The sequence below is a fragment of the Dama dama genome, chromosome 33 (genome assembly GCF_033118175.1).
Source record: "Dama dama isolate Ldn47 chromosome 33, ASM3311817v1, whole genome shotgun sequence".
NCBI classification, from domain to species: Eukaryota; Metazoa; Chordata; class Mammalia; order Artiodactyla; family Cervidae; genus Dama; species Dama dama.
Window position 1 is genome coordinate 43,148,123 of NC_083713.1, and position 24,011 is coordinate 43,172,133.

The window sequence follows — 24,011 nt, forward strand, 5'->3', positions numbered from 1 at the left end:
GTAGCATCAAAATGTTATAGTTTATAAAGTGAAAGTGAAAGTCGCTCAGTTGTGTCCAACTCTTTGTGAACCCACAGACTATATATGGAATTCTTTAGGCCAGAATACTGGAGTGGATAGGCTTCCAGGGGTCGAATGCAGGTCTCCTGCATTGCAGGTGGATTCTTTACCAGCTGAGCTACAAGTGAAGCCATAGTTTATAAAAGACAATGTCAAAGCCACAGCCACAAATGTATAGGTAGGGACTTGAGAAATGTTTATCCTGAAAGCCTGAAATTAGAAATATTAGGTTTTTGTTGTTGTTTCCTTGTTTTCACCCTCTAGCAGCTGACCTAGAGGATTCCATTTTTCATTTTTTCATTGGACTTCCTCTGCACGTTTTGTTTTTTGTTTTGTTTTGTTTTGTTGAGGTATAACTGCTCTCTATAGGCTCATGGTTGATTTGGAAGTCTAGACATACCCAATTCCTTTTCTAACCTGGCCACTATCTTGAACTTTTTTTTTTTTTTTTAAAGTTACTTCTTTCTATCAGTTACAGTCCTTTTCTATCTGTTACACTCTCAGGCTCCTTTCTAATCAAATAGTCATTACATAGCTGGAATGTGGACAACTGCAGGTCCTTCTCATTCCCTGGCCACAGAAATTATCCTAATTTATCTATAACTAGACTGCTCTGGATCCTCAAAGACCTGTATGCCATTTCCTTCTCATTCTTTCCTTTTGAGGTGTCCAGTGAGGGGACCATTTCTGCAAATCTCATTAACAGCAAAGACTTTTGTAGGTTTCAGAGAGGAAACTGAAAACAGGTGGCTGTCAAATATATGACACTGATTCTGAAAAGTCACAATAGACAGGTAGAGAGAGATGTCTACATACATGCATGTTATGTGTAACAGCTTTATCAGGGACTGGGCAGTAGGACGGGTAGGCATCAGGTGCTATTTTCTGTTTTACCAATTAATAATTACATTGAGGAATTTTTCTCACACTTCTGTTGTGTCTTAATTATTTATAGCTCAGATCCCCAGATCTGTCATAACACTTTCTGCCTCCTGTCTCTAGAGATAGCTATCAATAAAAACAGCTGCTAGAGGAGAGTGATTTAGATCATGTACTGAGTTGAATTTAAAGTCTTCATACCGCAGAATATTTTCTGTTGGTTTCTCCTTCCTGTGGTGGCAGCAAAATTTCTCTTGCTTTGTTGATCATTCCCTACCTATTCAAAAGAGTGATGATCAATAGATAAATTGAAGGGGGAAGAAAAAAAGCAATGGCAAAAAGCAGTATTATATTCATCTAAGAACACTTCAGCTCATGTGGCTTGACATGATATATTAAAATAAAGTTGTAAGTGCTGCTTAGGGGAAAGTAGTCCACAAAAAGTTAAGAGTTCTTGAAAGATAAAAATTTGATCAAAACATAGAATCATGCTCAGAGGGTTTATTGTCAATCTTTCTTGTTTTAAAAATACAGTGTTTCCTTTAACACTGTGATCTGAACTGTGACAAATCTGTACTACACACTATGTAAATGGCTAACAAGTCAATTGCAAACCAACTGAATGTACAAACCTTAGTGCTGGTGCTGAAATCTCTTCAGAATAGTCATCATGATCTCAAAGCTTGTTTCAGAATTTGCAAGCATCAAGTGTCAATCAAAACTGAAGATGAAACACTAATGAACGTTGAATTCTCATGCTTTAGGTGTACTTCCTTTATAGTTTTTGTTTCTCTGCTATTTTTACCATACTGTTCCATTTAAATTTCCTACATGCTAACTTCGTTTGTGCAATTGAAATAAAATTGCAGTATATAAAAAAAAAAAAATTCACACAGTACACACTGTGTATTTGGAGATGCACAAATAATGAATGTGGACAGAACTAAAGACTTAGAAAGATATTTAAAATACAAAAGTGAAGTAAAGGGAGCTGAAGAAAAAAAATTATAATCATATAATGGCAAGCATTGAAAATAGATCCCTTGGCAAAAAACCCAAATGAAATACCATTGAGTTGTTTCTCAAAAATATACCTTGCAATAAATTGATTGAATCTAGCCTTTTGTGGAATAAAAATTTCTATAGACATGTGTAGAAAATGAAGACGAATAAAGATCCTGTTAAGTGTTAGGTGTAGTTGTAGATATATTTCTTTAAAACTGGGCATTAACTATCATTTAAAAGGAAATTTATATTAGAAAATATAAGATAATACTGTATTTAAACTTTTAAAGCTATGAATTCTAATTTTAAGTCATTCTTATAGACCAGCCTGAGTATTTACCAGCATGAATTCCCTAAATGAACAAAGATATTAGTCAAAAAATGGTTCCAAATTCTCCATACCTCAGAGATTTTTTAAATGTTAACATCAATAGCTTGACTCACAGTGAATTAAGAAGCTCCAGATTCTATGATTGTGGATATAAGTATGTGTGTAAATATTCATTTATATTTGTATATACAAGCTAAATTAACAAATGATTCTCATTTTAACCTTTATATATGATATTTTATAAATTCTCATATTTCAAAGAGAGATAATACAAGTTTCTTGATACTATAGCAGGGTAACACAAATAGTGAAATTATGTCAAAGGCCAAATGAAAAACTGGGTATCCCAAAAAGGCATTATATAGAGAAACATTAAGTAATTCCAAAATCTACATTCATTTCTATACCATTGCCTTCAGTGGAAAAATCTCTACTGACATTAACAGAGTACTTTTTAGTTAATTTTAAACCTGATGCAACTGAAAAATTCAAGAATACTTCATATATAGAATTACATGTAGAAATATGTAGAGAAAGCCTTACTTTACTAGACTTTACTTCAAAAAGATATTCTTCAATCAGACAGCAAATTGCTTACAGAGCTGTTTTAACTTTAGAGTAAATTAGGAGAAATGTAAAAGTGTAAGTAAATGGAATTGGTAGAGCCTTTCCAATATTAAATTTTTACAAATACATAGCAACATGCAAATACACAGGTAACTTTAGTTCCTCTTCATTTTTTGCCATAAGGTGGTGCCATCTGCATATCCGAGGTTATTGATACTTCTCCTGGCACTCTTGATTCCAGCTTGTGCTTCATCCAGTCCAGCATTTTGCATGATGTACTCTGCATATTAATATTTCTCCCGACAATCTTGATTTCAGCTTGTGCTTCCTCCAGCCCAGCGTTTCTCATGATGTACTCTGCTTATAAATTAAATAAGCAGGGTGACAATATACAGCCTTGATGTACTCCTTTTCCTATTTGGAACCAGTCTGTTGGTCCATGTCCAGTTCTAACTGTTGCTTCATGAGAAACAGATGGGGAAACAGTGGAAGAAGTGTCAGACTTTATTTTTTTGGGCTCCAAAATCACTGCAGATGGTGACTGCAGCCTTGAAATTAAAAGACGCTTACTCCTTGGAAGGAAAGTGATGACCAACCTAGATAGCATATTAAAAAGCAGAGACATTACTTTGCCAACAAAGGTTCGTCTAGTCAAGGCTATGGTTTTTCCAGTGGTCATGTATGGACTGTGAAGAAAGCTGAGCGCCAAAAAATTGATGCTTTTGAACTGTGGTGTTGGAGAAGACTCTTGCGAGTCCCTTGGACTGCAAGGAGATCCAACCAGTCCATCCTAAAGGAGATCAGTCCCGGGTGTTCATTGGAAGGACTGAGGCTGAAGCTGAAACTCCAATACTTTGGCCACCTCATGTGAAGAGTTGACTCATTGGAAAAGACCCTGATGCTGGGAGGGATTGGGGACAGGAGGAAAGGGGGACAACAGAGGATGAGGTGGCTGGATGGCATCACTGACCTGATGGACATGAATTTGAGTAAACTCTGGGAGTTGGTGATGGACAGGGAGGCCTGGCGTGCTGTGATTCATGGGGTCGCAAAGAGTCGGACACGACTTAGCGACTGAACTGAACTGAACTGAACTCTGCATATAAGTTACATAATCAGGGCCACAATATACAGCCTTGACATACTCCTTTCCCAATTTGGAACCAGTCTGTTTTTCCATGTCTGGTTCTAACTGTTGCTTCTTGACCTGCATACAGGTTTCTCAGGAGGGAGATAAGGTGGTCTGGAATTCCTATCTCTTGAAGAATTTTCCACAGTTTGTTGTGATCCACACATTCAAAGGCTTTAGTGCAGTCAATGAAGCAAATGTTTTTATGGAATTCTCTAATCCAATGGATGTTGTCATTTTGATCTCTGGTTCTTCTGCCTTTTCTAAATCCAGCTTGAACATCTGGAAGTTCTTGGTTCACATACTGTAGAAGCCTAGCTTGGCAAATTTTGAGTGTTACTTTGTTAGTGTGTGAAATGAGTGCAATTGTGTGGTAGTTTGAACATTCTTTGGCATTGCCTTTCTTTGGGATTGGAATGAAAGATGACCTTTTCCAGTCCCATGGCCACTGCTGAGTTTTCCAAATTTGCTGACATATTGAGTGCAGCACTTTCACAGCATCATCTTTTAGGATTTGCAATAGCTCAGCTGGAATCCCATCACCTCCACTAGCTTTGTGGAAGCCCACTTGACTTCGCATTCCAGGATGTCTTGCTCTAGGTGAGTGTTCACACCGTTGTGGTTATCTGGGCCATTAAGTTCTCTTTTGTTTCTTCTGTGTATGCTTGCCACCTCTTCTTAATATCTTCTGCTTCTGTTAGGTCCATACCATTTCTGTCCTTTATTGTGCCCATCTTTGCATGAAATGGTCCCTTGGTGTCTCTAATTTTCTTTAAGAGATCTCTAGTCTTTCCCATTCCAGTAACCCAATTACTCTGTTGCTAATGATCTCAGACTTTCAAGAACTTCTAAATACATTTTCATTATATATGTACAAAATATGTGCTACCTAAAACAATTTTGATGATAAAGATTTATTTGAGAGGAATCAATGATGATCTCCTATTTAATAAAATATTTTAAAATCCCTATCTGAAAATCTGGTACTGTTCAGAAATAAGAGACACAAAGCTGAACATACTAGTAACATCTAATTTTCAATGAATTAGCAGCTCTTTCCATTTGTTTTGTGAATTCATAGGAATTGAGATTGGGGGGTAAAAAAAATCTATGTTTTGTCAGGTGATCTTCTGTTTGGAAAATGTTTGTGAACTATGCTAGAAAAAATTAAATCTTAGGGTCAGATATAAAGCAAAGTGGTCAGTAGATAATTTTCTAACAATTAATGCTTCTTAATATTAATAGTTTCTCCAAGTTGTTTATAATGATCAGGGAATGCATGCAGAAAAACTGCTACTCAGAATGATTTGATTGAAGGATTAATGGAACACGTAGCCTGAATGGCGAAAGATTTAAGCATATATTCATTCAGTTGTTCTGTACCTGAAGTAGACGTTACTAGGCACTTTTCCCATTTCCAATAATCTCCCATAAGCAATTTCAATAGAGACATATGCCCTATTCCCTCAACATTTTAGGTGCTGAGAATTTCTCAGTTCCTTTTGGATGGGTGCTACTCAAGCTATCTGGTAGGAAAATGCCTTTGTTTTTTATTATTAATGTCTAATGCATTGGTTTTATATATTGAGATTCCCATAAAATAAAATAAACAACTAGAAAAATTCACACAAACACGAGCAAAACTTTTCCATTATTGAACTCAATACCCATAACTTTATGGTGTAAAATTTCCAAACTCACATTATGGTATTCATCTCTTTGTTGCTGATAATTTACCTACACAGACTGGTTTGCAGCCTTTGTTATGAGTAAAACTGCTTTAGCAATGGTGTCATGGGAAGGAGAATGAATTTCTTCTCAGCTTATTCTTGTCAGTTCTGTTTCCTGAATATTGAATCCTTCTCATTGTCTATTGTCTTTGGTCAAAAGAATTCCAAGGTCAGCTTTAGTTCTGCCTGATTTATTTCTCTTTTTCATTTATTTAACCAAGTCCTCTCTTTTTCTGAATTGTACTAGTTTTGTATCTCTACATCTTGCCTAGAACTGAAAAGAATCTGCCACCCTTGTTCAAATTGTCATTAAATGACTCTTAGGTCACTGCCCTACCAATCAAATAGCTCCCTACCTAAATGTATACCAGCTTCCGTTCCAGCCAGAAGTAAAGCCTGATGCTGGGTTGCATATCCTAATTCAAAAGATCTTAATTGAGTTTTTAAGACACCTAGAGTATCTAGAGATTTACTTTAGGAGATTCATGGTTCTACTAAATTATTTGCAACATTTTATGCATTGGTGCACCTATGCATGTTGAAGTCTTTTGTATTAAAAAAGACTCACTGTTTAATGGAAATATTATTATGCTATAAGTAGTCATGTATGGATGTGAGAGTTGAATGGTGAAGAAAGCTGAGCGCTGAAGAATTGGTGCTTTTGAACTGTGGTGTTGAAGAAGACTCTTGAGAGTCCCTTGGACTGCAAGGAGATCCAGCCAGTTCATCCTAAAGGAGATCAGTCCTGGGGATTCATTGGAAGGACTGATGTTGAAGCTGAAACTCCAATACTTTGGCCACCTCAACGCGAAGAGTTGACTCATTGGAAAAGACCCTGATGCTGGGAGGGATTGGGGGCAGGAGAAGAAGGGGACGACAGAGGATGAGATGGCTGGGTGGCATCACCGAGTCGACAGACATGGGTTTGGGTGGATTCTGGGAGTTGGTGATGGACAGGGAGGCCTGGCGTGCTGCGATTCATGGAGTCGCAAAGAGTTGGACACGACTGAGCGACTGAACTGAACTGATAAGGCAATAAATTGTGATATATTTAAAATTTTCATCTTCTTTATAGGTAACTTGGATTCAAGGTAATAATAGCATAATAATCTATAACATTCATTATCACAAAGCATTATTTTTCTGGTGCTGTTTAAACAAGTATTCAATCCCTATCATCTAGATTATACTTATGTTCTACTTATAAGCCAAGTGCAACTAAAGAAAGAAAGAATAGAACATCTTTTTATAAACATTTGAATTTACAGAATGTGGTCATAAGCAACAAACAGAATAAAGATTTGAAGGATATTACCACAGACTCATCTAGGTGAGATAGATATAATCAGTGTTGGTTTGGAGATGAAAGGGGATCACAAATAAAGAAATGTGGGCAGTCTCCAGAAACCATAAAAAGTGGGGAGATATTCTTACCTAGAAATTTGTAGAAATGATACAACTCTTCTAATCCTATTATGTTAGCCAAATAAGACCCATTTCCGTTAGTAAATTTGCATTGTTTTAAATCACAAATGTGCATTGTGGTAAGGTACATATCATATTTTAAGACACAAATGTCTGTCTTGTATAAAAAATATTCCAAGTCTTGAATGACTCCAGAAACATTTTCTTGCCAAAATTTATCCTGGCATTCCTTTTTGTGTTCCATATTCTTACTAATTTTTCCTTTCTGCAAAAATCTTGGTAAGAAGTCATGGAACTATAGAGTGGAGAAAGACATTTATAAAGACTGTATTTGTTTTAACATTGCAAATTTCTCAAAAACATTTTTAATAAGTCAGCAGGTCTATGATTAGTAATTTGAAGAAGCTATTTAATGATCCTATTGTAGACAGATACACACTTCCACAGAAAAATGAATTATTAGGCAAATTTATAAAATGAAGGAAGCTATATTTAGGTTTAATTTATTCATTTTTATGCAGGCCTATGGAGCAGCAAAGACAAATTACAATTTCTAATAAATGTTAGCAATGTGTAACAGTTTCAAGAAATCATGACTGAATAATTCTGTGCACTGCAAAATACATATGAAATGGCAGGTGTTGTGTGGGCAGTAAGTTTAAAGAGCTATAGTGTGTGTCAGTATAAGTGGAAGAGAAAGAAAAAAAACTGCTTTTGTCTATCCCTTATTGAAATATTGAAAAGAAGGAGTTATTTTATTTAAAATTGTACCTATATCTAAAAATGACTTTTATGTTTTCATCCACACGAGTCATCTTTATATATTACTAAAACAATACTCATCTCAACTAACAGAAATACATTCAATAATCATGCCCAATTCATTTCTGTGATTACATCAATACTTTGAGATGAAAATATTTTGTAAAATGAATTAGAAGGATTATGCCAAGTGCAAATAAATTATTCCCTGCTAATTTCCAAATGTTTATAAAATGCTGAATGAGTGAAAAACATGAATTTGACATTATGAAAAATGTAATGTTGTAGACTGTACTGCCCAAGCCTTTCAAATTTATAATTGAGTGGAAAACATTTCACTTTAAAAACATATTCACATTAAAGACAAAATACCAAAAGACAAGTTATCACAAGTTAGCCCATGTGTATTTGCTAAATGAATTAATACAACATCACACTGGATAATTGAAGTATTTTGTTCCCATAATATATTTAAGTGGTTAATAAATTTCAGTTGAATAAAATTAATACCTCAATTGCTACCAGAAAGGTCATACTTCGCTGATGGCATAATATTTATATGACCAGATATAATATTCCAAAATATGCAGTATGGCCCTAATTTATTTAAACATATCTTTAAATATTTTAAAGTGTAAGAAGAAAAGAGAAAGAGATAAATATTGATTCTATTACATCTCTTGAACAGCATGTTTTATTCACATGCATTAAAGAAATGCGTATAATTATTATATATCTAAATGGTAGCTTTAGTATTGATTTTTATATTTGGTATGTATTTTTAAAGTTTCAATAATTTACATATATTACTCTCATATTCAGAGAAAAATGTAATTATTATAAAACACCAATAAATAAATGTAGACCAGTAAAGCTTTAAAGGAAAATAATTTTGCTTCAAATGATATTTACATATACAGCCTAATGAGTTTCTTAATTTTCATAGACATAGCATACTCTCTCTTTCTTTCTCCCTCATTTTTGAATAAAACATTAATGAAAGCATAAATATATAAAAGAAATAAACTATAAAAATAAATGGATTTCAAGATTAGAAAAATATATCTGAAATGAAAATTCAGAAAGTGGGTTCAAAATAAGACTAGATCATTGAACCTGTATACAGAAAAAATATCTACCAAAATTGAAGTACTGCAAAAATAAAAAAGTTTCAAAAAATGAACAGAGCTTCAATGACCTGGCTAACAATGCCAAAGAATGCAAAATATGTGTAACTATAGTCTCAGAAAGAGAAAGGGAAGCATGAATGTAAGAAAAATACAACCTAATAGTTGAGCTATGTTTTGTTAGGTGACTGTACTGAGTTCTATAGCCTGGAAGGCAGCCTCTCAGCTGAATTGTTCCAAAGAGGCAGCGGAGGAGTCAGGATACATAAAAGACATTCCTTTAAAAAAAAAAAGGTAGTTGAACATCAAAAGTTTACTGCTAATAACACACACAGAAAGAAAACTCAAGTCAATGAATTTAGCACTTTTTATGTATAGGATGCAGAGTTTGGACTCATTGAAATTATTCCTTTGACATGTACCCTATTTGAGCCAATACCTTGTTTTGCTCAGCCCCTAGGACTCACCAGATTATCGACTGCAATGGCTGATGGCCTGATGGTGGACAGCACTCATTCACCCAAATGGCAGGCAACACATTCACAACAAGGACCTTGACTTCCCTGTGCACGAAATAAAAAGCATCATAATTTATTTAGCAATAAGCAAAACAATTCAATTCATATTTTGAAGAATTGCTTTATTTATGTGTTGGAGAAGGCAAACTAGGTGGCTATTGCAGTTATTCAGGCAAATTTTGGTGATGATTTAGAGCATGGAGTAGCAATGCAAGTGATGAGAAGTGGCTGAACTTGAGATATTTGGAAAAAGAGCTAATAAAATGTTCTGAAAGAATAACTCTGAGATGTGAGGGGAAAAAGAAAATAGAATCCAGACAGTTTCAAGGATTTGAGTTGAGCATTTGCCCTGTTTTCAGCATCTGAATTCAGAGTGCTACCTATGGGACAGTTTTGTGGGAAAGGCTAAAGAATGGAGTTCAGGAATGTTTAGAATATGATACCTGTTTGAATTGTAAGTTACCATGTCATACAGGAAGTGAGATGTAAGATTTCTAATGTCGGTGAGATTTTCATGCTCAAAGCATTATGTTGTATGTAATATTCTAGAGATAGATAATGTCTGTGGTCAGCTTGTATATCTTTTTAGGAAAAATGATACCTAAATCAATAACTGACAGTGGTAAAATGAGCATTAAAAAATTTAAAGTTGTTCTGAGAATGTTAAATAACCAGCACAGCTCTTTAGAAGTCCTTTCAAATCTAAATTTTAAGGCAGATGAAAAATACAATTGCAAATATCTGGCAGACAGCAGCTAATATTTCACTGAAGAATGTGAAGGACCTAAGGAAAGACTAGGATGAAAGCAGTGGAAAACTCTCACTTTGTCAAGAGATATATCTACTCTTGTCTTCTTTATAAGTGAAATTGAAAAACAAAATAAAATAAGTCAAGAGAATATGTGCTTCAAAGATGAGTACAAAGTTATGCAGAGCTATATATCAGTTTTAGAATACATAAAAGAAAATTGAAAAATAATGAGTGTAAGTCATTCAGTCTGAAATGCCTAAATTTGGGCTGCTTAAGTGAAATTATTTTTGCTGTGAGAAAATTCAATCTTATGTGGGTTAAACAGATTTTCAAGAATATACTTAACAATTAGTAGTTGAAATTGTACACATGTGTTTATATCTGTGTATGTGAAGATAGAGAGGAAAAAAAGGGGGAAGAGGGAATCAATAAACCATAACAATCCAAACTGATAATTTCAAAATATATTTTTTCAATTTAAATGAATTAATTCTAATTCTATAGAGAAATTTTATGTCCGATGCTTTGCTGATTTTTCTCAATAAAAAACTTTTTGTATTGATGCTAGCTGAAAAGAAACTAATTCAAATAAAGTAACATAACATACATGGCAACAGCGTATACAAAGGAAAACTAAATAAGTAATCAGAATTTACTACTTGTTTAGACATTTCAGTGCTCTTCTGAGATTTGCATTTGTGCTCAGTATGATGCTTGATCAGTGAGTTGGGGTGAATAAGAGTGATGCGCTTGTTCCCCACTTGATGGGGAACAATTTTCAAATGCAACCTCATTTTTCCTTATTTATTAACCTATTTCTACATAACCAATTCCCAAATTACCTCTTTATTATTATGTTATTCAAATTATCAAATAAAATGTAATGTAAAGCCCACAGTTCAATGCTCTCAGGAATTTCTCTTTTTGAGACTATGTAGGTATCTCACAGATTTCTGAAGCCTCATTACCCAAGTTTTCCATGAGGAAATCTGTGACTGTCTGTGCTTTTACCTTATGACTACTTAGGTCAGGTGACAAATAAAAGTTTATAAAGAAAAAAATTTTAAAGGCTATTTGAATTCCTTGCTCACAAATAGTTTTGACCCAAACTTTGTGATTTTCCTAAAACCAAATTTAATAAGCTACCAGTGATTATAAATGAGAGACAAATTCCCTGCTCATTGTAACAACATATTCTTGAATGATAAAGATAAATGAGATTTTGGGAGAAGGTGGTTGAGACAAGAGTACAGTAAAGTGGTTTTCTTAATAGATGCTCATCTTTCTTCTTTGAAGTTAATTATTTGATAATTAAAGCTTAGTACATTGTCTCAATCATATCACAAGCATGTTGTATATTAATTATATTGTAATGAATCAATATTAGACAATTTGGCTTCATAACTAATATGTAAAGTTTTAACTAAAACATTTCCAAATGGTGATGTGCATCATGATTTGTGAACTCTATAAAAGATACACGTCTGTGCCCTGTTGACTCAGAATCTTTGTCAGTGGAACTCATTGGGGGAAAAAATTAACCTGTTTTTAGCAGGAGTCAAAAACACCTGAACCAAATTTTAAGGGCAACAAAATGGAAATATCCTAGATGGTAAGGTTTTTTAAATGTTATAAATTGCTATAAAATGAAATTTGACTTTTTAAAATTCTCGTGTTTTCACTGAATAATATTAAAAGTTGAAATTGTGGATTTACTAGTGATTGTGAAAGTTCAGTAAAGCCAGTCTTTCTGCATGTGGGGATGTAGTGAAGGGAAGGAGTGGCTTCTTGAATAAGAGTTTAACTGTAATTGATATTATGTACTATTATCCAAATGAATGAGCAATCGCCACAAATATATAGTATTATTTTCCCCTAAGTTATGTATCTACTGAGTTTATGATGTAATAAGGAAAAACCTGTCAAGAAATATATTTATCTTAATTTATATACAGAAATATTAAATTTTGTAGTTCTAAGTTTTGTACATTTTGACAAGTACATACTGCCACATACTACTGTTATATTCAGGATACAGGACAATCTCCTGACTGCAAAAAAATCCCTACTACTGTCCCTTTTTGATCAAATGCCCCTTTCCCCTATCCCCTGCCAAGCATCAACCTATTGTTAGATTTTGCAGAGTGTCATATAATTTTTACCTGATTTCTTTTCTTTGTATAATGCATTTTAGGTTCAGTCATGATTTTTGACATTGAGTTATTCACTGTATTTTACTTCTGAAAGTTACTGTATTGTATAAGTACACTAGTATGTTCATCCATTCACCTGTTAAGGATATTCAGCTATTGCCAATATTTGATAGTTATGAATAATGATGGCATATACATTTGTGTGTATATTTGTAAGTGACCAAATTTTTATTTAACGGCTTCTCTGGTGGTTCTGATGGTAAAGAATCTGCCTGCAATGCAGGAGACCCACGTTCAATCCGCGGGTTGGGAAGATCCCCTGGAGAAGGGAATGGCAACCCACTCCAGGATACTTGCTTGGAAAATCCCATGGAAAGAGGAGCTTGGTGAGCTATACTCCATGGGAATGCAAAGAGTTGGACATGACTGAGCAACTAAAACATACACACATAGAGCTTTATTCTCTAATAAAAATGCTAAGAAGTTTATACTTAACTTTATAAGAGTACCAAGCTGATTTCCAAAGTTGCTGTAATCTCACAAGCAAAATACAGTATGTCTGGTTAATCTGCATTCTTGTCAGCACTTAGTATTGAGATCTTTTCTTTCATTCATTCATTTTTTCCCATCCATTTTAGCCACTCTAAAAGTTATGTGAGGAATCTATCGTGGTTGTAATTTGCATTTCCCCAATGATTAATGTTGTTGTGTTCTTTTGATGTGATTTTCTGACAGCTATAATCATCTTTGGACTTCCCTGATGGCTCAGTTAGTAAAGAGACTTCCTGCAATGCAGGAGACCCAGGTTCGATCCCTGGGTTGGGAAGATCCCCTAGAGAAGTAAACAGCAACCCACCAGTATTCTGCCTGGGAAATTCCATGGACAGATGTGCCTTGCTGACGACAGTCCATGGGGTTGCAATAGTTGGAACTCGACTTAACAACCATACCTATAATCATCTTTGGTACAGGTTTCTTCAAATCTTATGTTAATTTAAAATTTTTAAAAGAATATAGTTGATTTAGCAACCCACTCCAGTATTCTCGCCTGGAGAATTCCATGTTCAGAGGAGCCTGGTGGGCTAGAGCTCATGGAGTCACAGAGTCAGACACGACTAAGTGAGTAACACACTTTATAGTTTTTTTTATTGATTTATAATGTTGTGTTAGTTTCTACTGTATAGAAAAGTGAGTTATATATATGTCCACTCTTTTATGAGTGGCTTCGGATATTGGGAAAGGGGTTTGTCAAGGCGGTGTATTGTCACCCAGCTTATTTAACTTATACACAGAGTACATCATGCAAAATGCCAGGATGAATGAAGCACAAGCTGGAATCAAGATTGCCAGAAGAAATATCAATAACCTCAGATATGCAGATGACACCACCATTATGGCAGAAAGTGAATAGGAACTGACGAGCATCTTGATGAAAGTGAAGGAGGAAAGTTAAAAAGTTGGCTTAAAACTCAACATTTGAAAAGCTAAAATCATGGCATTTGGTCCCATCACTTCATGGCAAATAGGTGGGGAAACAATGGAAACAGTGACAAACTTTATTTTATTGGGCTCCAAAATTACTGCAGATGGTAAATGCAGCCATGAAATTAAAAGATGCTTGCTCCTTGGAAAAAAAGCTATGACCAACCTAGACAGCATATTAAAAAGCAGAGACATTACTTTGCCAATGAAGGTCCATCTAGTCAGAGCTATGGTTTTTCCAGTAGTCATGTATGGATGTTAGAGTTGGACTATAATGAAAGCTGAATGCTAAAGAACTGATGCTTTTTAAATGTGGTGTTGGAGAAGATTCTTGAGGGTCCCTTTGACTTCAAGGAGATCAAACCAGTCCATCCTAAAGGAGATCAGTCCTGGGTGTTAACTGGAAGGACTGATGCTGAAGCTGAAACTCCAATACTTTGGCCACCTGATGAGAACTCACTCATTGGAAAAGACTCTGATGCTGGGAAAGATTGAAGGCTGGGGGAGAAGGGGACGACAGAGGATGACATGGTTGGATGGCATCACTGACTCAATGGACATGATCTGAGCAAGCTCTGGGAGTTGGTGATGGACAGGGAAGCCTGGCGTGCTGCAGTCCATGGGGTTGCAAAGAGTTGGACATGACTGAGTAACTGAACTGAACTGACTCATTTTTATAATTTCATATCAAAACTTATTTTTAAAAGTAAGCTGTTTGCTAATTGTTCACTTTTCTTAATTTTTACCATTTATTTTTTCCAACTATTGAAATATATTGACAAATAAAAATCATATATATTTAAAGTGTACAATGTAATGTTTTGAAATATGTAGACTTTGTGAAATGACTGTCACAATCAAATTAATTAAAATATCCATCATCTCACATAGTTATCATTTTTCTATTAGTTGGAAAAAGGTTCACATAAGATGTACATACACTTAGCAAATATCAAGTACATAGCAGAATAAATTAAAGTCACAATGCTATGTATTGACTGCCCTGAACATTCAGTTCAGTTCAGTTGCTCAGTCATGTCCAACTCTGTGCAACCCCATGGATGGCAGCACGCCAGGCCTCCTTTTCCATCATCAACTTCTGGAGTTTACTCAAACTCATGCCCACTGGGTTGGTGATGCCATCGAACCATCTCATCCTTGTCCCCTTCTCTTGCTTTCAATCTTTCCCAGCATCAGGGTCTTTTCAAATGAGTCAATTCTTCCCACAAGGTGGCCAAAGGTACTGGAATTTCAGCTTCAACATCAGTCCTTCCAAAGAATATCCAGGATTGATTTTCTTTAAGATTGACTGGTTGGATCTCCTTGCAGTCCAAGGGACTCTCAAGAGTCTTCTCCAACACCACAGTTCAAAAGCATCAGTTCTTCAGTGCTCAGCTTTCTTTACAGTTCAACTCTAACATCCATACATGATTACTGGAAAAAGGATAGCTTTGACTAGACAGAGCTTTGTTGGCAAAGAAATGTCTCTGCTTTTTAATATACTGTCTAGGTTGGTCATGACTTTCTTCCAAGGAGGAAGTGTCTTTTAATTTCATGACTACAGTCACCATATGCAGTGATGTTGGAGCCCAAAAAATAAAGTCTGTCACTGTCTCCACTGTTTCTCCATCTATTTGCCATGAAGTGATGGGACCAGATGCCAGGATCTTAGCTTTCTGAATGTTGAGCTTTAAGCCAACTTTTTCACTCTCCTCTTTCACTTTCATCAAAGGGCTCTTTAGTTCTTCTTCATTTTCTACCATAAAGGTGGTGTCATCTGCACATCAAGGTTATTGATATTTCTCCCGGCAATCTTAGTTTCAACTTGTGCTTCATACAGAACAGTATTTCTCTGATGTACTCTGCATATAAGTTAAATAAGCAGGGTAACAATATACAGCCTTGACATACTCCTTTTCCTATTTGGAATCAGTCTGTTGTTCCATGTCCAGTCAAACTGTTGCTTCTTGACCTGCATACAGGTTTCTCAAGAGGCAGGTAAGGTGGTCTGGTATTCCCATCTCTTTCAGAATTTTCCACAGTTTATTGTGATCCACACAGTCAAAGGCTTTGGTGTAGTCAATAAAGCAGAAGCAGATGTTTTTCTGGAACTCTCCTGATTTTTTGATAATCCAACGGATGTTGGCAATTTGATCTCTGGTTCCTCTGACTTTTCTAAATCCAGCTTGAACATCTGGAAGTTCTCGGTTCATGTATTGTTGAAGCCTGGCTTGGAGAATTTTAACACCATTGTGATTATCTGGGTCGTGAAGATCTTTTTTGTACAGTTCTTCTGTGTATTCTTGCCACGTCTTCTTAATAGCTTCTGCTTCTGTTAGGTCCCTACCATTTCTGTCCTTTAGTGAGCCCATCTTTGCATGAAATGTTCCCTTGGTATCTTAGAGATCTCTAGTCTTTCCCATTCTGTTGTTTTCCTCTATTTTTTGCATTGTTCGCTGAGGAAGTCTTTCTTATTTCTCCTTGCCCTTTTCTGGAACTCTGCATTCAAATGGGTATATCTTTCCTTTTTTCCTTTGCTTTTTGCTTCTCTTCTTTTCACAGCTATTTGTAAGGCCTCCTCAGACAGCCATTTTGCTGTTCTGCATTTCTTTTTCTTGGGGATGGTCTTGATTCCTGTCTCCTGTACAATGTCACGAACCTCCGTCAATAGTTCATCAGGCACTCTGTCTATCAGATCTAGTCCCTTAAATCTATTTCTCACTTCCACTGTATAGTCACAAGGGATTTGACTTAGGTCATACCTGAATGGTCTAGTGGTTTTCCCCACTTTCTTCAATTTAAGTCTGAATTTGGCAATAAGGAGTTCATGATCTGAACCACAGTCAGCTCCTGGTCTTGTTTTTGCTGACTATATAGAGCATCTCCATATTTTGCTGCAAAGAATATAATCAATCTGATATCGGTATTGGCCATCTAATGATGTCCATGTGTAGAGTCTTCTCTTATGTTGTTGGAAGAGGGTGTTTGGTATGACAAGTGTATTCTCTTGGCAGAACTCTATTAGCCTTTGCTCAGCTTCATTCCGTACACCAAGGTAAAATTTGCCTGTTACTCCAGGTATTCCTTGACTTCCTACTTTTGCATTCTTGTCCCCTATAATGAAAAGAACACCTTTTTTGGGTGTTAGTTCTAAAAGGTCTTGCAGGTCTTCATAGAACCATTCAACTTCAGCTTCTTCAGCATTACTGGTCCTGAACTTAGTCACCTTGCAAAATTGTAACTTTCTAACTTTTGACTAACAGCTCCTTATTTTCTTTATCCTAACACCTGGTAACCACTATCAAACTCTGCTTTTGAGTTCAATGTTTTAGATTCCACCTTTAAACAACATTGTGCAGTATTTGTCTTTCTTTACCTGGCTTATTTCACTTAGCATCATACCATCTAGGATCATCCCTGTGGTTGCAAATAACAAGGTTTCCTTCTTTGTAAGGCTAAAAAGTACCATTATTTATATTTATATATATATATATATATACACACATATATCTCACATTATATATATCAAATTTGTATATATAATACATATTATACATTAATATATATCTCACATTATATACATCACATTATATATAATACATACTATGTATTAATTTATAATATATAAACATATAATTTATATATTTATAGTGTATATATATATATATCACATTTTCTTGATCCATTCACTTGTCAATGAACACATTTAGCATACAATTCTTGCATTTATTATCTCATGTATACAAGATATACACATGAGAATTGCAAGTTTAGAGCGTCTCGATTCTATTTCTTTAAGCTTCAGTTTCTTAATACTTATTTTTAGAATATGGAAAGATAATGAATTTTTAATACTTTCATTAGTTTTAGGTGAAGCTTTTTTGGAAATAATTTTGGGGATTTTTCCATGTAGAAAATTGTTGATACATGCTATCAGGTTAAGGAAGTTTCCTTCTATTTCTAGACTGCTAAGAAGTTTAATCATAAATGTATATTGAATATTGTCAAACTCTTTCTCTTCATCAATTGGTATGATCATGTTTTTTTTTTCTTTACTGTTAATACTGGGGATTATATTCATTGATTTTTTAATATTAAACGAGCTTTGCATTCCTGAGATAAATTCCACTTTGAATTTATAAATAAATTCCTTTTTCTATATTGTTGATTTAATTTGTTAATATTTTGTTAAAACTTTATAAATATGTCTTCATGAAGGATATTAGTTTGTGGGTTTCTTTTCTTATATTGTGCATTTCTGTCTTTTTGAAAAGTTGAATCAGGGTAATATTGGCTTTATAAAGAAAGAGTTCCCTTCTCTTCAATTTCTTGGAAGAGATTCTATAGAACCAATGCTATATCTTCCTTAATTATTTGGCAAGTGAAAAATAAAAGCAGTCCTTCTTGAGCTGCTGTTGACTGCAGTGGTCACACATTGCAGTTTTCCAGAACCATCATCTCCTCACTTGAATGCAGTGGCCCTAATGTTTGAGGCCATTCAGAAGGTCCTCCCAAGCTGTCTGTGACCCACTTGTCATCTTCTCTCTGGTTCACGAAGACACCCACTCTGCCATAGAGGAGCACCCTTCCCCGATGCTCTGAATAGCACCATGTCTCCTAACACTGTCATGTATTTTCTGGGACTGAGTCCAACTTGGTGCCTGGTGATAAAATCAAAGAGAGAAAAAAATAACAGGGGTTCTTTTCACAGTTTTAGGGACAACAGATGTCCCTTTTCCCAGTCCTTCCAAACAGAGAGACATGTTTTTCTCTAGTGTTTTGGGTGCCCTATGTGGCCGATGCTGCTGGTACCGCCACCACTATAGTTGCAAGAGTGTAGCTTTTGACAGAGGTTGCTTCCACTAAGAACAGGAAAGTTTAAAAAAAATAAAATAAAAAGAAAGAAGAGAAATCAAGGATTTCCTTAGTCATTTGTTTCTCAATTTTCTGGTCAAACACAGAAGGTTCTTCTTGGAGCTTTCTGTGTCCACACAGTTCTGGAATTTAGGCTTTGGTTTCCCAGGTTGGTCAGTGGTAAAGAATCTGCCTAACAAGCGGGAGACGGGGTCAATCCCTGGGTTGGGGAGATCCCCTGGAGATGGAAATGGCAACCCATTCCAGTACTCTTGCCTGGGAAATCCCATAAACAGAGGAGCCTGGTGGGTTACAGACCATGGGGCAGCAAAGAGACATGACAGCGATTAAATAGCAGCAGCAAAGTCTAAGCTAGGGTATGGGAGGGAGAAGGGGAAAAAGCATAGCTGCCTTGGTCATTCCTTGTGTTTTGACTTCCCTCCCTAACCCACCTGCTCTTATTTTCTTGACAGTCAGTTCAGTTGCTCAGTCATGTCTGACTCTCTGTGACGCCATAGACTGCAGTATGCCAGGCTTCCCTGTCCATCACCAACTCTGGGAGCTTGCTCAAACTCATGTCTATCAAGTCGGTGATGCCATTCAACCATCTCATCCATTCTTTACAGGGTCCTCAGGTATTTGTTTTCTGTATTGTGCCCAGCATTTCAAGTTGGAATCTGTGGAGAGATGGGGTAGCTTGTGCTTACTCCATCTTAGCCAAATCCAGGATTCTCCAAACACGCTGTTATCATGTCCCATAGATAATTGTTTGCAGCAGTTCCTCTTAAAGCTAGGTATCTAATTTCCTATGAACAGAAATGTACTATCAAAGTATGATGAAATTAAATAAGAAACATGTAGATGGATTATTTGCCATGTTAGCATAATAAATAAGTTATGTTTATGTACTTATAAAGTATTAATACTTTTAAATGTTTCTATGAAGGAAATATGTTTGGAAATCAAAAGAAAAGGTATATTTTCAATGTCAGGAAGACATCACAGTATGAAAGATGTCCAGAAATATAAATATCTTAAGACATAATCATTTTTAATTCCCATTGTTAAACACATGAAGCTTCAATTTTAAAAAAAGTTTATAGCTTTTTTCTTTGAAGTAAACTTTGAAAATGAAGTTAAAGCTCCTGTTCTTTAGGATATAATGACAATGGTGCATGTTTTTACATTTTACCTTTTATCTTCAAAAATTTGAAAGCAAAATATAGGTTTTTTTCCAATGATTTATTGAGCAAAGTTTTTTCTTACACTTTTTCTTCTTCTTCTTCAATCAAAGCTGCAACACTGGAAAGAAGAAACAGGAGACTGGGAATAATTTTCACTGAACTTGGACTAACAGAATAAAAGTGTATTGATAAGAAGTTATAAATGGTATCTTACATGGGACAGGTATATTCCCATGTATCTGATTGAAGAAACTTTGATCCATGAGTTTTCCAGAGCAACTGATACTTCTCTGAGCAATCTATCTATCCCCATTGTTGTTGTTTAGTTTTTAAGTCATATCTGACACTGTGTGTGTGTGTGTGTGTGTGTGTGTGTGAGAGAGAGAGAGAGACACAGAGAGAGACCGAGAGAGATACCCCATGGACTGTAGCCTGTCAGGCTCCTCTGCACTTCAGATTTCCAAAGCAACAATACCGGAGTAGGTTGTCATTTCCTTCTCCAGGAAATCTTGTCCACCCAGGGACCAAACCCAGTGTTTCCTGCTTGGCAGGAGGATTCTTTACCACTGAACCACCGGGGGAAGCCCACTCTATCCACATAGTGAATAGTTAATGTCTTCTTGTCCACGATCAATTCAACTGTAAATACCTGATTTTCCCCCAGGAAATATTCTCTTCTCCCTTTTAATCCTATTTTATTTATGTGGAGCAGATGTTTCAGGGATGAGTATGCAATGCAGACCTGGCCAATAAAGCATTGCATTTTACTATACCCAGACAGGAATGTGAATCAATCAAAAGCAATCAGATCTAGGGATTTTGTGGAGCACCCAGTAAAGATGTTTGTTTGTTTCAGTTTCCTAAAGCAGTATGAAAGCAACCTGGAGATTTGTGAGACTGCAATTGGTGTTCTCAAGTGCAGTGTATACATGAGTGTGAATAAATCATAGAGGAATTTAGAATCATAAGTGATCCCCCCAGTATATACACATGGAGAGAAAGTCCCAGATGATATCATATGAGCCCTGAATTTCCTACAGACTAAAGAATATTTAATTCCAGGGTTTCTCTGTTAAGTCCAATAAATGCTTCTTATTATAGAATGCTTAAACCAATTTAAGTTGGATTTTCTGTCATTTGCATTTAAAATTTTCCTAATATATGATAAAATTCCTTCTGTTGTCCAATATAATAACTCAGTGTTTTCTAAACTTGGGTAATTATAAGTTGGTATTCATTAAAATGTATATCTCCAGATAACTACCATGAGAATTCTGTTTTAGTAAGAGTTCTGTTTTTAAGAATGATCTGGAGATGACTAATATGATTGAAAGTATGAAAATCATCATAATAGGAAAGCAAATTCAATAGAAAATATTAATGTATTACCACATCCCACTTGCTGAATATTACATAATTTTCTGATTTGCTTAGCAAAATAATATACAGCCACAGAATCATAAAATCTCAGAGATGGAAGAAATGGTAGACAGAATCCAATCCAACAGCTCATTTTTTACAATGAAAAAATTATAGCTGAAAGAAGTAAAATCACACATATAAATCATATTGGGAGTTAATAGCAGAACAAATACTGTAGCATGAAAACATGAATCTCCTTCTATCTTCAATTCATTTTGTTACCAAAATCACATTCCTAAATTAGAAAATCATAAGAAAAACTACATAAATAACAAGATGCTGAAAAATCCACCTTTATTCTTCTTGGCTATGGAAAATTAACTGAAAGAACAGATAACATGTTCTAAATTTTTAGCATAGTTTATTATGAATGAGCACTTACTATTCAATCATAACAACAATGAATCCCTTACTAGTTAAATGGCACTTCCCTGGTGGCTCAGATGGTAAAGCATCTGCCTACAATGCAGGAGAGCCAGGTTCTATTCCTGGGTCGGGAAGATCCCCTGAAGAAGGAAATGGCAACCCATTCCAGTACTCTTGCCTGGAAAATCCCATGGATGGTTGAGCCTGGTAGCCTACAGTCCATGCGGTTGCAAAGAGTTGGACACGACTGAGCAACTTCACTTTCTTTTTCTTTCTACTAGTTAAATAGATTCTAAACACTTATCCTAATTCTTGCTGTGATTTCTAACCATATCCTCTAATGCTCATATATCAAGTATTTTTAATGCATATTAAAATATTGAGAGGCATTACCCCTCAAAAGGCTTTTAAGATGAACAAGTCACTTTTTTATTTTTTAACTAACCCTAGTAAGTTGCATATGGAATGATGTGGTCCAAATACAGTGGTCCCAAATAAATTCATAGAGTTTCAAACACTAAATAAGTATTTTTCAAATTTATTTCACCAGCATTTGGTAAAGAAGTATAAGCAATAAAGACTCAGAGGTAGCTGCTTAAAAGGATTATATAAGATCATTTGATGGATTTATAGGATCAAATCTTTTTTACATTATAAAATAAAGCATTTTAAACCAAACATCCTCATTTTTTTTCCTTCCCTGAATCAAATGGATCACTAGCTATTGCTGGAATTGTTGAAGAAAACCCTCTATTAATGTCACAAAAATGATACTCTTAACTATTTGTCGCCAGCTCAGAGCTCAATGTCCTTAGTCATTATAGAGGTAAAATATACTGCCATGATTTGTATAAAGAATTTTCTCAAAGTATCATACTTTTATTATATGCTGAAAATATGTATATGCATTTACATAAACACTGCAGTCATAGAAATTCATTGCACACACACTTTGTTATTAAAAAAAATTTTTTTGGCCTAAAAGTGCTTCTGATTTAAAAGCACAAATTTGTTGTCTATTTATAACAAAAATAAGTAAATACCCATAGTTTAGGAATGGATTTGGAAGATAAAAGGAAAAGTGTTTATGCCATTGTACAATATTTGTTAATGCTATACTAAAATAAAAATAGAAAAATATTTAGTCCTAAAATAAACTACTGTTTTCCACATGTGGCTGTATATCAGAATTAACATGGGTGCCTTTCAGAAAAACAGGCCCCTCATTTGCAGACTATTAAGTTGAAATTTTAGGAAGTGGTGCCATGGATTCTGTATTTTTTAAAGACAGTTTTTATTTTGGTGTTTGAAGTGAAGTGAAGTTGCTCAGTCGTGTCCAACTCTTTGGGACCCCATGGACCGTAACCTATCAGGCTCCCTGTCCGTGGGATTTTCCAGGCAAGAGTACTGGAGTGGGTTGCCATTTCCTTCTCCAGGGGATCTTCCCGACCCAGGGGTCGAACCCAGGTCTCCTGCATTGCAGGCAGACGCTTTACTGTCTGAGCCACCTTAGAGGACTATAAATGCAGTGATTACTGAGCTCCCTCTCTGTCTGGGTCTCTGCATTGATCTTGAGGAGGATGTGGTTAGCAGAAACTTTTCCTACACCATTGGCCACTACACATATCCACCAAGTCTCTTTGTAGCAATCAATGATTTGAATGTTCAAAAGATCTCCAAACTGAGATGTATTTATATATCTTTTTTTCAGGCAAACTACAACAGAAAAAGAAATGGAAAAGATTGATGAAAATGTTAAAAACCATGGTTAGTATTCAACAAGGCATACAGATGGCCAACAGGCACATGAAAAGATACTCAACATTTCTAATTATCGGAGAAATGCAAATCAAAACTATAAGTGAGTATCACCTCACACCAGTCAAAAGGGCCATCATTAAAAAGTCCACAAATGCTGGAGAAGGTGTGGCAATAAAGAGAGCCCTTCTACACTGTTAGTGGGAATGCAAACTGATATGGCAATTATGGAAAACATTGTGGAGGTTCCTTAAAAAAAATAAAAATAAAGTTACCATATGATCTAGTACTCCCACTCCTAGGCATATATCTGGAGAAAACTCCAATTTGAAAAGCTAACATGTTCCTCAATGTTCATAGCACTACTCACAATAGCCAAGACATAGAAGCAATCTAAATGTTGATCATTAGGTGGATAAAGAAGATGTGGTACATATATATATATATATATATATATATATATATACTATGGAATATTACTCAGCTATTAAAAAAGAATGAAATAATA